Here is an 18,854-nt window from a genome sequence, read left to right as displayed (position 1 = left end):
TCTAACCAAGAAACCAGGAATAAGACTATAGGGAAGTAAAAAGGAAGCAGCACTCTCTATTATAGTGAGGGCATGCTGCGCCAGCTATGGGGCATATTTGCATCACTAGAAATATGGAAGGCTATCCTGACTTCAAAATATGCGATGTTTTAGCAACTACAAATATATTAAATTAGGTTTTATGCCCTCTAATAGCATCAAAACTATCAATGCAGCCATTAAGAGTCTTCTTTCATTGTTAATTACACGAAATTGATATTATTTAGGAAATTACATATGCTTCTGTTGTCGATGTACAGCACCGCCAATAGCGGAGCAAATTTATGTGATTGCTGAGAGAGCGTACCCTGTCCCTACAAGGGAGTGCTCTAGAGCACATGCTACTCCCTTTTTACTACCTTGAAGTTCATTCGTGTTTATAATGTGGTGTTCTTTAGTGTGCACTGTCCACGGTTGGTTTCTCTGGAGGAGGAGGATACTCTTGATTTACGCCGACAGGAAGTTGAACAGAGCGGGGGTATCGACCCATTCAGTGTCTATGAGATCGTGGCGCTGGGTGACTACTAAGGCTCTTGTGACGACCCGGATTTGTGTCCGAGTCGGAATGGAGAAGCGCGGCCTCCCACTGCTCTGGAATCGAGATATCCAAAATAGACCTGCGGGATGGCGGTCCCCATGGCAAGCCCAGAGCATGTGTGAGAAAGTGGCGTTTTGGGGGCATAGTATACAGGAAGAGGAGTAGATGCCAGGATATATGCGAGAACTATATCGCAAGCTTTGGAATGTGTTCCTTTGGAGGTGCATCTACGCATCCTTTTGGAGCTTCTGGAAAGAAATATGTGGAGGGGGGGGGGGGGAGGGGGGGTCATGGAGAAGTTTCCCTAAGCGGTAATGCATGGTGATGCCATTAAACGTAACCGTATGAGCTCACCGTCCTAAGAACAGGTGGCCCCAGAGCTCTGTCGAAGAAACCTCAGGCGTGATTGGGGGCCGTATCGTTCCCTGGATGAGATTAGCACGCTGGGACTGAGATCAATTGCATCTGGCGCAGTTAGAAATTGCTACAGTGCAGAAGGGATAGGGCCGCAGGAGGGGGGGGGGGGGGGGGGGGTTCAGACCCAGCCTTTTGCGAAGTTACGAATTGCATATTTAGAGTCGCTGAGGATGGTTTCTGCTGAGGTGGAGCCCATCGTTGAACCTATTGTCATTCTCTGGCCTCTTAGACGATCTGAGAGGGATGGAGCACGCAATCAAGGCCATCCACAGTGGTTTACTGCTGCGAGCGAAAAAAGCAAGGCGGTCTGTGTATTTGGCTGCGTCGACGTAGATTGGTGTCGGATCTGTCGAATACGTTTTGTGCACGGACCTAGCCTTGTCCTTGCGGCGAACGACATTTTGAACTCGGTGCATGCTTTTAGAAGTAGGGGCAACAATGAGGATATGAAGAATATCAGGGGAAGCTGGGCCTTGTCAGCGACGGTCGCTTCGAAACTTAATACTACTTTATCGAGTATATGACATCCTCCTCTGGGAGTGTAGGTGAGGTGCTCGCACATAGAGATGAAATGAGCTTTGACGAACTCCGTTACAGTGCTATAGAGCGCTAATGCAAGGCGTTTGTAGGTGAGGGTCCGCTGAGGGACGTGAAAACCCGCCTTGTGTGGCTGTCTAATGACATTAAGCAATAAACGCGGTCTCGCTCCTGGCAGCTAGGGTCTATGTAAGGAAGGGTGTTGGTGAGGCGACTAACAACAAAACGCCTGCAGATACCGTAAGTCAACCTCCCTCATGTATCTATGTTTGTTAGCAACGCTCTGATTGAGACGAATGTTCTGCGAGATAGAAGCTATGAGCTTAGCCAGAGTGTCGGTGTTTTGGCGATTGATTTGAGTAAGAATCTCTAATACTCTAATTACGGATACCTCTCGCATAGGCTGGCCGCTAGCACTAACGCAGATGGGAGAATGACAGCGGAGGCTGGGTTGACCTCGGATAAGGAGCACTTCGGACTTCTCAGGGGAGCATAAGCGATCTTCAGCTGCTTGGTGTCCAGTGACATCTGCCGCTTGGTGAATGGCAAATTCAATTTCGGCATCGTTGCCAGTTCAAAGCCAAAATGTGATATCGTCCATATGTAAGATGTGGGAGAGCCAGGGAATAACATCTAATTCAGGCGGTTGCGTGAGCAACGGGAGATTGAAAAGGAAGGGGAAAAGAAAAGACTGCCGATGGTAACAGGATCTGAGAGTAGAGAGCCATGCTTACATGAGCACTACGGCCGGAGAGAAAAGTTAGTAAATACTCGTAGGTACGGTAGCCAGGATTTAGTAGGGAGAGGTTAGTTGGAAAAGCTGCTTGGGAGACGTTGTCAAAGGCTTTAGTTAGGTAGAGCCCTAGTATGACCTTTGTGCCCACTCTGATAGAGGGGCAAACTATCTGTCTCGCGAGATGAAGGATGATCTCATCAGTTGTGAAATCTGTCTGAAAGCCATTCATGGTGGGAAGTAGGAGGTAATTATCTTCGATATAATGATTAATCCGGTTGAGAATGACGTGTTCCATTAGTTTCCCAGCAAAGGACGGGAGAGAGATGTGGCAGAGGCGCTCGAGAGCTATATTCGCTAGTCGGGCTTCAGTACGAAAGTCACCCGTGCATAATCCCATGCTGCGAGAATTTCGCCCTCTGTCCGGCAGTGGCTACACGAGCGATGGGGCGATAAAGGCGATAAAGGCGATAAAGGCGATAAAGGCGATAGGGGCCTCAATGAATGGGTAATCCAAATTATGGAAAGTTTTGTTTCAAACGCCGCCTTTCAAATGGCGGAGCCAGCTCCGGGCCAGCAAGACGCTAGGTTCGCCTGTCATTTTACGATCGTTCGACCGTGCTTGTGCTTTTGTTTTTTAGATGTACTTTTTTTTCTTCAGTTTTGTTTCTGTAATGGCAAGCGCTGTCGGAAAGATGGAAGGAATAGCTTTCTGGGACGGAATTTGGCGGGAAGACGAAAGAATGTGTGTGCTTCGCGTCTGGAGGACAAGTTGTTGTTTTGTTTACTAGCTTTACTAAGTTTTTTCATGGATTGAAACTAGAAAGTGATTTAAAAGTAATTCAGTTACTCAGTTAAGTAATTGTAATGTAATTTCAATACTGTTTGGGAACAGTAAGGAGTAATGTAATTTAATTTCTTATCTGCGATTTTCAGCATAGTAATAGTAATGTAATTTAATTCTTTTTCAAAGGTAATTTTGCCATGTATGATTGTTAATCATATATCGGCTTGCAGTCGACCAAGCCGAAAATATTTCTAGAACTAGCTTTGCTCCGTTTAAGTGCCAAATCATCAATGTGCAATAGAAATAAGTGAAGTGATATCATGGGCATATATAAAGATTGTACTTTATTATCTACACTTTCAATGTTACTAATTTAGCGGTTGAATCTCTACAATAGATTGATGGTGTGGGCTTTTGATGCTGGTATCAAGGTTTCGCTTTAACCGTGTCCTGTGGAAGTAAAATGAGTTGCCAGATTCCGCCCTACCCCCTTCTCCCTCCACTGCCAGTTATTTTGCGTGCCAGTCACTACTAAGTAGCAGCTAATCGGATGAAATTTACTTAACTTCGTTACGTCGCCTCGAGTCATTCATCAAACTCATTGCATGGCACATCGACTATTCTACTCTGACGAGAACTTCGCCTTAACGCACGGCATTATATAGCTGATGATGGCGCAGTCGTGCCGGGAGTGATACCTTCACTAGCGTAAACTTTACTCGGCCCATGGCATCACACAACAGGTTACACGGATCAGATGACCGATGGCGTAACCGATGGCAAGGAGCCGTCCGAACACATTCCACAGTAAAACATTTTTGCGGGCTAGTTGGCTCATTGCAGATAAAAGGTAACTGCGCAAATGAAACGGAACAAGAGACGAAGGAACAAAAACGACCAAAACCACTGCGGCCGTGTTGTCATTTTTGTTCCTTCGTCAGTTTTCCCGTTTCATTCGCACAGTTTACCTTTTTACACTTCTCAAGTATTTGTCGAATCTGACTGTGTTGAACATAAAAAAAAAAAAGGGACACCTACACTCGTTATACTTACTAATTAGAAAATAATAAAGCGAAGGGCAATCCCTTTATTTGTGTGATAATTTCACTTTTGCGTGTTTGCTTTGAGTAGGCAAACAATAGCTTTTCTAGCCTACGCGTACTAATCACCTTCTTCAAAACAACTTGAAAATCATATTAAGAAGGATTCAAGGTACTTCTTAATCGGAGGCTTGAATTTAAATGATAAGCGACACCTTACAGGTCGATTTTGTCCTTTAGGGGAAATCACTCTTGTAAATAAAAATGCTGGACTGAAAAATCTTGCGGTGCATTTACAAGCATATAGAGAAGGTATTTGCCAGCAAAAGTTACCTTATTCAGAAAATCTAAAATTTAAATTTAATTACCCCCTACGTCACATATCAGAAGTGTCTTCAAAGCAGCGCTTATCGCGATTTCTCTCTTTTTACAGTGGTGGCGTCATAGAAGGAAGCGTGCGTGCCACCGTGTAAGATCTACCGTCGAAGACCGTTACACATGGTACGTGTGATGGCAAAACTCCGAGTTCATCATCGCCTTCCAACTGCTTTTACCCGTTGTCTAAATAGACATGCGTGTGCATGAATGAAGTGATGGCCTAATGCGGTTCATCTTGGCATGCAATGTGTCTTGATTCTAGTGAGTCTGGTGCAGTATATGCAACTGAACGTCTCAAAGCAACATCGGCGGTTAGAGGCGCTGTAAGGGAACAATCCGACAATTTCGACCACCTCAGTTTTTAACATGCACTGATATCACTCCATACGTGGGCGCCTCAGGCTTCGCCTGCATCTAAATGAGGCAACTGAGGCCTGCATCGAACTCACGTCTTAGGGCCAGTAGTTCAATGCTGTAAACACTCAGCCACTGCAACGGGGCCATTCTTATTGCAATTAAGGAAACCGCGATTGTGCATACAGCCGAACACTGTGCTCCATTGACTCATCTCTAAGTCTCTACGTCGCATGGTAGAGAGAGAGAACACGCACCCATGTTTCTAGCAGCTGTGCAGCAGGACAAGATACCAAAAGCTCGCGACCTTCACAATGCTAGCCATGTAAAGCTGCTGCGTTCTCTTCTGAATTCCCCTGCACCTTTTTTTTTTTTTTCTGACGGCCGTTTCCAATGTAAATCATAATATTCCTATGTGCTGGTATAAGAGGGCACAGGTAGATGACAACAGTATGGCAGTTGAGATTTCAAGCATCCCGCCAGTAATCAGAGGATTCGCTGCAGGGCGACAGGTGGCAGCACGGAGGTATTTCAACACTATTCTGTTTTATCGACCAGCTTACGCGCGAGCGAGATTATTTAAACGCCATCAAGCAGAACATGGTACTCTACAAATATATTGATACAATGAACACTGGGCTTAAAAACCAGGAACTGTGATGGTAACACATGAAACGAGGCTGGAGGATGACTTTTTAAATGTCTTCGCCAGTTCAGCTTATGCATTAAGCACATTAAAGATTTAATACTGCCTCTTCAGGGTTCGAAAAGCTGTTCGCTTATATGGGAAAAATAATGAGCTCGTGTTTTTAAAGACATTAATAATTTGTTCGATCATTTGTTTGCTCTTCATTGAGCAACCATCAATAGTTAAAAAATGAGGCAGACAACTCTTATGGAATCCTGACGTGTTCTTTATGTGCATAACTTTGAAAGCGAACCTATTACAGACAATTATATCGTTAAGACATGTGAGGAACTTAGTACGTTCATAGGTTTGCACGACCTTGGGCGACGAAGTGCACCAGCAACAACTCCCAGAACGGGATCTAAATGCGCGAACGGAAAACAGCTTTTGCAACGCACACTGCACATGTTTTGGGATTCTGAAACCTCAGCGCAGCTCCAGACCTTATGATTTAGGACGGTCTTAAATCTAGATTCTCTCATTCGTCTGAGAACTGTCCTTCATATCAAAACCTACATATTTCACCGTCATCAGCCGTACTACACAAACTGCAGGGCAAACGCCTTTCTCACACTCTTCAATAAGGCCGGTCCTGTGCTAGATGCATCTACCCGAACCCTGCAAACTTCTTAACCTCATCCGCCCTCCTAACTTTCGTCCGCCCTCTGGTACGATTTCCTTCCCTTGGAATCCAATTAGTTACTCTAAGTGATCATCGGTTATGCTCTCTTCACACTACATGTCCTGCCTATGCTCATTCCTTCTTGATTTCCACTGGAATGTCAATAATTTCCCTCATTCACTCTGCGGTTTGGAAATGAGTTGGTTTTAAGTCCTCTCCAGAACGATTGCCTCTTGTGATTTCTCCGCATGATTTGTATGCGATTTGTCCGCGGTTAGGTATCATGGTTTGGCAGGCCTGCAAGGCTGAAAGATTTCTCTATATTTAATTAGCTTGCCTTCGCCAGTGAAAGGCTCGGCTGCATGGAGCGACCGGCCCGGAAAGTAAGTCCACGAGCTATTTCGTTGCCTGCCTTGTTCACAAAAAGGAAGACGTGATGTAGAGGTTCATATTCATAACAATTTGCCTACAGGCAGTGTATTTACGGCGTGAGCCGATATACGGGGACACCCTGATCCGTCGCGTGATTAGTGTCCATACAACATTAGCGGCCAATGCGCCCAGGCAACAACGATAACAAAGCTATTATGGAACAAGTATGGTCACAATTATATATCAAAAAAATTATCCTAGGCGTGATAAAGTAGCATGGTTATGCGAAACATCGATTCGACAGTTTTATGAAAAAAAGTTATATTAAACTACCAAATACTCGTTGCAAATACTGTAAGGCTACTTAAGCTCTACTTAAGTAAGGGTACTCAAAGGCATCCTTGTGAATTTTCGTTCTATTGCATAAACTTCGCTACTCGCTAAGCCATAAATCCTTTAACTATGTGAAAGACCGCACTATATGTGAAAGACTGCGTTTTATTCGCGTTATACGAACATTCCTAAATGGCCCAGGAATAGCGCGCTTGACGAACCCCGGCGGGTTACAGTCCCATCTAAATGTACTCAATTCAACAGCTCCTGCAAATTCGATCATGGCAGATGCGCTATAAGGATGTCACACCGACAAATCAGTATTCCGCCATGTCACGCGTCAACTACCACACGCTTGAGTCATGCTCTGGATTTTCCATGCGATGGACACTTAAGCTCGATCTGACCTTTGTGGTAATGTGCATATACATGCAATGATTTCCAATTAAAAAAGGTACACTCCTCCACACACGCATCTAGAGTGGTTGAATGGCGCACCCAACAATACAATCGTGTCACTTACGTGAGTCCTATAGGGCTCGACACTACCATATGGTGCATGGATCGTGTTTAAACACATCCTGTACCTTAAATGACTACATAGAGACATCCAAGCAGCGGCTATTAAAATGTATGCACGAAAGGTTCGCGGCGCTCGTAAGCTCTAGAAGCACATGTCGACGACTCTAGTATCAGCCTGGCAATAAATATATTTCAGGATAAGCTGTCCTGACCTTCACTACAATTACTGCTGCTAGAGCGAGATAACCTTACAAAAAAAAAAAAAAAAAAAGCTGTCTGCATGAAAGACTCACCATGACGTCACTGGTTATAATACTTCCACGCCAGCCAAAAACACCTTCCTGCCAACTATATGAAGCTGCCCCCTTTTTGTTCCAGCATAAAGGCCACCGTACTGCACCTCAGTACAAATGACTTACTTGCTATTTGCCGGTGAAATAAGGTTAAGACGCACTCGACTGCTACCACGCCTTTCCCGATACATGGGGCTTATCCCGCATTATTTTGTGGGAGTTTCTCCCTGTCAAACCTGGTGATCCAAGTGTATTCCAGCGCCGTGAAGAGTGGCTACACTTCAGCCACCGCAGAGGCGGTGACGCACTGGGACCGGCCACGTCGACCATTGCGAAATTGAGTCGATGAACTTCAGGTCCAGTATCTCAACGACGTCGCCTTCAATGAGATATTCCCTAATGAGCGTATACATCTTTCACTGCTGAAGTGCAATGAGCTGTTTTCCATGTTCTATTTCTGTGCGCGACAGGTGACACGTGTTTTGGTTTACTGGAGTCATTTTATCTCAAAGCGATGGCCTGATCACTTCGATTCACGAACATTCACTCGGGCTACATCAAAGGAAAGCTGTAAATGGTGCGATAGCTCTGGAGCTAAGCTGCGCTAATGCACGCACTCTGCCCTGCCGTGGTACTACAGTGGTCAGACGCCCGACTACTGTGCCGGAGTTCCCTGGTTCGATCCCGACCGCCGGCGGCTGCGTTACGATGGAGGCGAAACGAAGAGGCGCCCGTGTACTGTGCGATGTCAGTTCACATTAATCACTATATGGAGAGCACAATTGTGGCAGATACTGCGCCTTTTCTTTGCTGTGAACCAACTATTATTATTATTATTATTATTATTATTATTATTATTATTATTATTATTATTATTATTATTATTATTATTATTATTATTATTATTATTATTATTATTATTATTATTATTATTATTATTATTATTATTATGCACGCACTCATACATATAGCCCACTTTGGCGGTTAACCTACCTAGACACGTCCACTTTACTCGTCATCAAGCAATTCGTAGCAACCCAAAGCGCCTTGCTTCGACAATATGAACATCCTCCGTTGAGCATTATCTGAAGTGACATCAATTTTATTGCTTCCATGGGAAACATGCTACAGCAAGCATAGTGAAAAACAGTGCATTGTTCTTTCCTTCGTGCCAGAAGCCGCAACACACAAAGTCACAGGAGTGTCAGCCGGCCACGACTGTCAAATCCCGCTCTCTGGCTTCCATTTCTGATGATTAGTCCCCAGGCGCTCACGTTATGCTGCTTCCTTCCTGCTTTGACCGAAACATACATGCTGTCATCGTAGCTAAGGGCCACCTGTGTGAGTGGTGTGGTCAGTGAAATGGTTCCGGCAGCGGGCGATGTCGAAATCATACACCTTCCGGAACGAGAAGACACTTGGACGTCTCCCCAAGGGGTCTGCTTAGTGCGCACACCGGCGACTGTCCAAACAGTGCCTCCGTCTTGCGTGGTTCGATGCCTCGCGTGGCTGAGAATCTGAAAGCAGCCTGTCAAAGTATCGACATCTTGTTGCGGCTCGGTGTCGAACACGCTCCGCGCTAAATCGTAAACCAGATTATGAAACCTCTCCATGGTTGGCCTGACTCCAGAAGTGTCCACCAGGTACACAAGACCTCGGTCGACCGCCGTGAACATGACATCACGTCTGGAGATCTTGGCCAGTCGCGCTCCCATAGCCATGTGCACTTCGGCGCCTTCCTGGAGCACGCGACCGCAAGGATGGCACACGCAACTGTTGTTGCTCGAGCTGCCGATCACCGCAGTGCAGTGCGCGCCGTAGTTTATGACATGTACGGCGTTGTCCAAAGAGATATCAACGCGCACGCGGTGTGTCAGGAACACAGAGATCGTAGCGCAGCTGGACACTACAGGTCCGTAGTATGAGTCCAGTATGCCATGCCGCGGATCTTGCTGGAAGATGATCGCCGGCTCCACTCGCACGTCGTCCCATTCCTCGCTGCTCATCACGTGTACCTCCTCACCGCTCACTTTACCACCGATGTATAGCTCATTTGTGAAGCCATATGCTTCAGTTCGATAATTAGCGCAGAATACTTGCAGCACCGAAGGCTGCATAAAATATGCGCACTCTGGCAATCGCACTGAAGGCATCAGAAAATGGGGATATTCCCTCAACTGCTGCTGAACATCGTTGAAAGTAAAGTCGTTCATAACAGATTCCTCGAGCAGCTCGAATATTCTGCTGCCAATGAACGGAATCCCGCTGTCACCTACGGCTTGATCCTCATAGAAGGAGCCATACAGACTGAACGGTAGCATTAATTCCCAGAAGACGGCGGGCTCTGGTGGTAAACAAAAAAAGGGTTGGATTATGGCTGGCCAAGACACGAGGCCAGCACCATAATTGACATTGGATCCAACGTGACCAACTTGTTCACTGTTTTCTTGGTACTGTCTTTGTGATGTTCTGAGATCGTACCGTTGTCGATGACCGTGCTGATTTTCACTGTACTGCTTACGACGGCTGCCGGCGGCTGCAATCAGGCGTTGAGGAGCGGCCATTGCGTTGAGATAACAGCCGGTCTTTGTCACCTGTCGCAAAGAGAAAAAGGTGGCGCGCAGCTCGACACATAAATTGGTTAATGCACAACTACCGCTTTTTTTTGTCACTGTGATTACTTTTTCTTTTCATTTAAACTTTTTTACACAGTGATACTTAGCATCACCAATTGGCTTTCATTGTGAGCAGTTTGACGTCTTTGAACGCATATTTATTTGTTCTGTTATTTTATTAATTTAATCGATCAATTACGCTCTAAAATTAATCCAATTAGCGCCATCAGGCATTGCTTCAAATTTTGAGAATTCTGACCAGCATTCAAACCTCCTTTCAAAATTGTCAGTTTTCAATTATGTAGATATCTTAATTATAAAAGCTCAAAATATACTAGCATCTCGAAGCTTATGCTTTTCAGTTTGAGCATTGGGCGCCTTCAACCCTTTTTTCAATTTTACTATTTTTGATTATTTATTATTAATTGATCAATTGCAAACTAAATTTTCTTAATTAGCTTTATCAAGCATTGACTTTTCATTCTTAGCATTTTGACACTTTTGAAGCCCCATTTCTACATTTATTTATTTCATCAATTATTTGCAATGATTTTATTAACTGGTTATCGACTATCACCCACCAATCAATCATCAATGACCAGATTTACAATTACCATGATTCGATCTTTTTTACGCTGCCCCCGATTATTGCCGACACGCGGCATCAACTACTACTGCTGCTACTACTATTACTACTACTACGTCGACAGCGTTTTGGCCAAACGAGCTGTATAAGCTATCGCTTCAAAATGGCCACATAGAACAGCTATTACAGTGAATGCTGTAACAAAGGTGGTAGCCACTTTTTATAAGTCACAGTCACGAGCTTATGGCTTCAGAGAGGTTTTAACGGTTAACACTTGTTTCACCTGGTTTATCCGCGTGATAGCGCATAGGTCGAAACTTCATTGTGTACCCAAAGATCAAACTTCAAACGTCATTAGCACCATGATGGAATCGCCTCCCAGGCGACCATCGGTGGGTAGGGGCTGTATTGTGCGTTGTTTATCAAATGACATCCTCAAGATCAAATGTCGCACGAGATTCGTGATTGGGTTTAACCGCGTGATACAGTTCTTCCGCGCTAAAATCACAGTCTCCTCGCCGTCGCTAGGAGATGGAACCACGAAATGAATCGGAGAAAATGTGTGCCGCACTGAAGGGCGTCTCATTTCTGCTTCGGCACATCGCTACGACTACGCGTTTGATGTGTCCGCCAAGAAGAGAGTTTTGCGCCTTGCCAGTTTTTCGAAAGTTCGTATAGATTCTTCTTCGTGTTGATTGCGTGTTTGATGTGTCCAACAATGCGCTGTTGATAACTAGCTTGAAACATGAGGTCACAGTACACTATAATAAAGTCCAAGAGTTTTGCTTGGCTCTGACGCCCGCATCAGTGCTTCAGCACTAGTAAGCTTAATACCATATACAGAAAGACAATGTGTCCGCATTGGCAGGGAGGCGCGTTATCAATTATTTCATCCGAACATGTGTAGACATACTTAACGGAAAGCTGACGCACCGAAGATGTCCTATCCTGCAGTAACGTCTTTCTGCCGGGACGATACACTCTACTCATAATGAAGTAAGATAAGTATGGCCTCATCCTATGTCACTGTGACAAATTATGCGTTTGGAAGCGGCTATTTTTGCTTTAGAATTTCTACAAGAATTTGGAGGGCACTTTCGGCTTTATGGGTATGACATGACAGAGTTAATGGGCTTCGATTCCCACTTCTCGCTATCACATCACAGGTGCTGCCCGGGTTGGTATTTCCTGCCACTTTAGTGTTGCATGGTCCCGTGACGTCACTAAACCCGTCGACCAGTTAGACCCTGGACAACTACCGCTTGTCAGAGGCATACTCGCGAGTTTCGCTCACAGCACTGACAACTACAGTGCCAACAAAGCTGATGCCACATCCACTCTAGTCGGGAGCGTTAGCACATTCGCACTGAAAACCATGTGGTACTTCGAGCTAATTACAGTCGTTAATATACTTCTCAAGAGCACCGGAGCTGCGCACGATGCGCTGAACTGGAGCCATTTACGAGTGGCTTAGGATTTGAAATATCGTCTCATACCGAGTGCCCCGAGGGCTGCGTTTAACATCGATTTATAAAAGGCCTATCGAGAATCCCCAACACGGCAGCTTTCACAAATACTCTACCTAGCCCGCTGTTAGCACTCTTAACGAATCTGTGAACGGCTCTGCTGTCGTGGCGAGCGGCCTCATAGTCACAGTCACGCACTTACACTAGAGATAAGTGTGCACAAAATCTTAGTAGCACACATCTTCCAGTGCTACCCGGAACGCAGAGAGTCGACACCATGATGGATTACGTTTAATGTAGTAGGTGCAGTTTGGTTTAGGGGGTTTAGCGCCCCAAGGTGTAGGAGGTATAGCTTCTGTCGTTAGAAAAACGTGTATCTTCAGCCCCACAGCTAAATATCGCGGTGCGTAAAGGCTATGGCACTTGTATTATGATCCAATGGACCCAGTTTTAACCCGGATCTAGCGGCCGTATTTCAATGAAGGCGAAACACAGGTAGTCGATGTGCTATGCAATGCCAGTGTGAATTAGTTATCCATTGCCTTCTACTACTACATCCCTCATGATTTTCGTCCCGCATACCCTGAGCGACTTTTGAACGTTAAACTTTAGGAACTGGATGTTAAATGCATATCGATTTAGAGCTGGATATCGAGCGCCGCGGTGAATTCGTGCTGAGCGTCAAAGCTGCTGAATGTGAGGGACTTAAACGCACGGTATCTAGGACCTGTTAGAATTTAGCTCTGCCAGCACCTAACTATGAGCAAACGGGTTTTCATGACATGCAGCCTTCGATACTACAAAATGAACATCATAAAAGAAACCGCCTGTGCGAAATAGCCACTTACCACGCACAATCGTCTTCCGTAGAGAAGCTCAGACGAGAAACAGCAGATCGAACAGCGCCTTTAGCGCGAGTTCCTCGTGCAATGTACTGTTCTCGAGCTCAGTGCCAATGGAAGATATGTATGTCATTGCCATAAATGAAAGTAAGGCAAAAATGCCTGTAATAGGTGGGTTATTTTTGGGTTGCAAATCATGTTATAGTTCTAGGGCTTCAACCGTACATACGATTGCACATGTTACAAGCATACCGTTGTTGCTGTTTGAAACCTATTTTTCGCCTTGTCATAGCACAAAGAAGAGGAAGACGAGTAACCAGTGCATACGCTTCATCTGGGTCCCCGGTCACAGCGGTATTTTCTAGAACGAAGCGGCAGATTTCCTGGCTAAATCAGCTCTTGATGTATCATCCCAAATATCACCATTTTTGGAATGGCCTGTTTTCAGGGTTATCAATACCTAGCCACTTCATGCAGTGATTCCTTGCTATCTACAGCCGAATACCAGCATGTCATATACTCATGGAAAGTTCGTCCGTGTAAATCACGGCAGTGTGAGGTAACGATAATTCTCATGAGATGCAGGATTCCTCGCCTAAATCTTTATTTATGTAGATGCGGGATCAGCCCCACAAACCTTTGAGATTGAAAATATTGATCACTTCCTTCTCGCTTGCCGAAGGTTTTCACTTCAGAGGAGGGTGCATTTAGAAACTCCAATTGCACGCTTGGGATTTACGTTGTCGGTCCCGCTTCTACTCTCCTTCGGTGCGAGTGCGAAAGGATTTGCGTTGCCTCAAATTTGTCAGCACTTACATAACTACATCACAGCTACGGATAGATTACCTTGCTAATTGTATTCCAAATTTTTGCATCGTATTTTTCCTTTCACTCAATTTTCTGATCTTAAATCTTAACTTTTTGTTTAGTTGACAATTACTATAACGCACTAATTCAGTTTGTGTAGGACATTTGGCAGTCCACACTGAACCCTGGCCAATCCCCCTTCGTGGGTATGTGCCAAATATCAAGGCAGAAAAAGAAGAAGAAGAATTTGGAGTATAGTGAACTAGAATTTACAATGAAGCGGACGGGTATGATTTCCAGTGGAGCGCTTGTCCTCGAAAAATGGGGAAGAAAGCGGTGTCGGTACTGCCGGCCACTTGATCTTGAACGTGTCTACACGCGTTGCTATGGTGTTTCTGAGACCACCTGGAAGCATAATTGTTAAGCAGAGTGCAGCTGTTGCTTCAATATATTTCTCATCGTTGCAGTTCGAAACCAGGCTGCCTGCATTCAAGGCGACAGGCACAAATGTAGGCCACAAACAAAATGATAAAAGACGTGTTAATAAAAGACATGTTAAAAGGGCACTTTGTGAACGCATTGCGATGCATATGGTTTACTAACATGTGTTTGTGTGTGTACGGAGGTTATAGTAATAATAACTAAAGATTAAATTATTTAAACAAACATTTTTTTTTTATTCGAGGAATAAAGGCGGCCTTAACGCCCTATCATGTCTGCCCATACGGGCACGCTCAAGCATTTTTCCTATTTAGTTTCGTTAGAAACTGCAAGAAAGAAAAAATACAAAGTTCTTAGGGAGCATAACTTTAAAATGTGCACAGCCGAAACATCCGAAACTATTTAGAGTTGTCTGAATGCATTGTTAACACTAGCAATCGGTTTCATGTTTTCAATATGGAAAACTATATTTTTGTATCGTAAGAATGCTGTTCAGAATTGCTCTGTTTGGTAATAGACGAAATCAGTCAATCAAGGTGAAGTAATATCGATGAGAATCAAACTATGTTTGGTATATTTGAAGACTCGTCTTTCTGCAAAGTAAACGTCGTCAAAGTGACAATACTAATAGGCTGATAATGGTCTCTTGCATATAGTGTTTAATATGGATGTCTCAACTTAAATGCCATGAAAAATAAATGCCAAGAATTTTAGGACCATAACAACCTCAATATGCTGGCTGTCAAACTGAAATATGAAGTTAACTGTAGCTTTCTTATTCCTGGGGCAAAAAAAAAAGAAGGCATTGTTCATCATCTCGGCTTTCAGTGGACCACGCGGAAAATATTTCGAGAGCCTTGCTCCGTTTAAGTGCCAAATCATCAATGTGCAACAGAAATAAGTGAAGTGACATCATGGGCAGATATAAAATTGCATTGTATTATCTATACTTTCAATTGTACTAAAGTAGAGATTGAATCTCTACAATAGATTGATGATATGTGCTTTTGAGACTGGTGTCGAGGTTTCGCTTTAACCGTGTCCTGTGGAAGTAAAATTAGTCGCCAGATTCCCCCCTACTTCCTTCTCTCTCCACTGCCAGTTATTTCGCGTGGCAGTTACTACTAAGTAGCAGCCAGTAGGATGAAATATACTTAACACGGTTATGTTGCCTCGAGTCATTCATCAAACGCATTGCATGACATATCGACGCTTCTACTCTGACGAGAACTTCACCTTAATACACAACATTATATGACAAGATGATCATGGCGCAGTCGTGCCGTGAGTGATACCTTCATTAGCGTAAACTTTACTTGGCCCGTCGCATCACTCAACGGGTTACACGAATGAGGTGACCGATGACGTAACAGGTGGCAAGGAGCCGTCCGAACACACTCCACCGGTATTGGTCGAATCTCACTGCATTGAACATAGCAAAAATGAAGCAGCTACACTTATTAAACTCATTAAGTAGTTTTACTGATTAGGGCGCTCGACTACTGTTCCCAAGGATGCGGGATCAAATTCCGGCCTCGGCGGCCTCTTTTCCGTGGCTCGAACAGCAAGGCACCCGTGTGGTGTACGATGCCAGTGCTGTTAAAGAACCCTGGGTGGCCGAAATTTCCGAAGCCCTCCACTACGGCATCTTTCATAGCCGTCTCTTTGGGGTGTACGTTAAACCTCATAAACCATCAATAATGAGAAAACAGAACAAAAAAAGCACAGGACAATTCTTTTACTTTGTGTTAATTTCACTTTTGCGTGTTTGCTTTGAGTAGGAAAAAAATAGCTTTTCTAGCCTACGCGTACTAATGGCCTTCTTCAAAACAAATTGTAAATCATGTTAAGCAGGCTTCAAAGTATATTTTAATTGATGGTTTGCATTTAAATGACAAGTGAACTCTCGTGGGTAGATTTTGTCCTTTAGGGGAAATCTCTCTTGTAAATAAAAATGCTGGATTGGAAATTCTTGCTTTGAATTTACACTTGTAATGAGCGGGTATTCGGTAGCAAATATTACCTACTTCAGCAAACCTAGATTTTAAATTTAGTTAGCAAGTAGGTAGTTCACATCCCAGAAGTATCTTGAAGCCCGCCTTTACCGCGATTTCCCCTGTTTTTACAGTGCTAGCGTTATGGAAAGCAGCGTGCCTGCCACCGCGTAAGATCTCCTGTTGAAGAGAACTGGGCATGGTTTCAGTGATGTCATAATCGCAGTCCACTATCGCCTTTCAACAGCTTTTACCTGTCGTCCAATTAAAACCGTTAGATATGCAGGAAGTTATCCCCTAATGCGGTTTTTCTCGGACATGCAATGTATCCTGATTCCACTTACTATGGTGTGATGTTACGGTGTGGCGCTCAACGTCCCAAAGCGTCGTCCGCTTTTAGGGGCGCCGTAGGGGAAGAATCCGGTAATTTCGACCGGCTCAGGTTTTTAACATGCACTGACATCCCTCCATACACGAATGCCTCGCGCTCCGCTTGCGTCGAAATGAGGCAATCGTGGCCTGCATCGAACCTCTGGAACCAGTAGATCAATGCTGCAACCAATATGCAACCTCAACAGGGCCATTTTTATTGCAATTAGGGAAACCGCGATTGTTCCTCGAATCGAACACTGCGCTCCGTTTACTCATGTCTGCGTCTGTACATCGCACGGAAGAGAGAACCCGACCCTAATGCTTCGTACAGCTGTGCCGCAGGAGAACATACCAAAAGTTTGCGACCTCCACAACGCCAGCCATGTAGAGCTTTTGCGTTCTCTTCTGAATTTTCCCGTACTTTTTTTCTTTTCTGGATGCCGTTTTTATTGCACCACCTAATATTTTTATGTGCTGGCACAAGAGGGCGCACGTGGACGCCAAATGTACGGCAGTTGAAATCTGAATCCTCCCTCCAGTAATCAGAGGATTCGCTGCTGGGCGAAAGGTGGCAGCACGGAGGTATTTCAGCATAATTGTGTTTTATCGACCCGCATACAGAGCGAACGGGATTATTTAAATGCTTCCGCAAACGTTTATGGAACGCTTACAAGTAGATTGAGATGATTAACACTGAGTTTGAAAAACATTAAGATTCATGGTAAAGCATGACACGGAAGTTTTTGAACGGCTACGCAAGTTTAGCTCAACCACTGGGCATATTGAAAATTTAAATACTGCATCTTCAGCGTGCAAAAAGGTGTTCACTTATGCATAAATCAATGAGCGTTGTTTGAGGTTAAGAAACTTATGGTTTTAAAAATATCGATACTTTGCTCGTGTTTTAATCATAAATGACTTCAGGAAAGCGGCTCATTCAAGATAAAGTAGAGAGTGTTTGGTGTTACGACCACTTTTTCTGAAAATCACACCTTTTAGTACTTTTTCGCCGTGAGTTCTAAATAACATCCCTTTTTCTCTCGAAAAGTCTCTGGGAAAGAGAACAGCTTTAATGCCCTAAGTTAACGATCCCATGTCGCCGAAAATCCGATTTTGGCGTAATTACTAAAAGACGAAAAAATCCACAATGGTCGATAGGCTCACGACGTCACAGCGTATGACCTTGCGCTGAAATCTTAATTACCCCGCAACACTGTAGTTACACGTTACGTCATACGAGGAATGAGAGTGATTAAAACATGACACGTAACACGAAATAAACGTTAATGCGTGTCTCAAATGGTTTACATACCTTCATAAAATTATATCGCTCAGAGAAAAACTTTAAGAAATTTTAGGCGGGATTCGAACCCGCAACCCTTGTTTTGACAATAGTTGTCGTTTATTTCATGTCCCTCTTCATTCATTCGTATTCGTTTATCATCACACCTATTATTTTCCTTTCCATAGTTCGCTGCGTGGTCCTCAATTTGAGTTGAACCCTTTACGTCAGTCTCGACGTTAATGTCCGACAGGTAAGTAAAGATAATATTCAATTGACACATACCTTTCTCGTGAAATATACTGGCAAACTTTAAATCAGAACCTTAGAGTACGTGCCAAGTGCGTTTCACCCATTTCAGTTACTTCACGACAGTTGGTCACATCTGCGTCCTCGCCCACGCCTAAGCACTTATCGCAGGCGCCTAAGCACCTATCGTACACTTCTGTAACATTGCTTTAATTTTCTGCACAATAATTGTTATACCCGCCGTTATGCTTCGCTTGTTTATTTATTTATTTATTACAAGTTCCTGCAGCGCCCGAAGGCATTATTGCAGGGGGAGAGATGACAAGTAATCTTGCTGGGAACGCCAGTGATAAAATACATAAAAATGAAGAAAATAACAGGACACAAGTGATAATGCGGAATGAAAAACATGCATCTAAAGGGGGCAACTGCGCGACGAACAAAGTGATGAAAACACTCAAAAAACAAAGTAATGAAGGAAACACACGCAAGAGAACTGGGCGCCACGTCACACATCCGATAAAAAAGCCCGAAATAAATTTTCAGT

Source organism: Amblyomma maculatum, chromosome 2 (genome assembly GCF_055883805.1).
Source record: "Amblyomma maculatum isolate TAMU_Amacu chromosome 2, ASM5588380v1, whole genome shotgun sequence".
Classification (NCBI taxonomy): Eukaryota; Metazoa; Arthropoda; class Arachnida; order Ixodida; family Ixodidae; genus Amblyomma; species Amblyomma maculatum.
The sequence above is the reverse complement of the archived record's forward strand: the minus strand, read 5'-3'. Positions refer to the sequence as shown.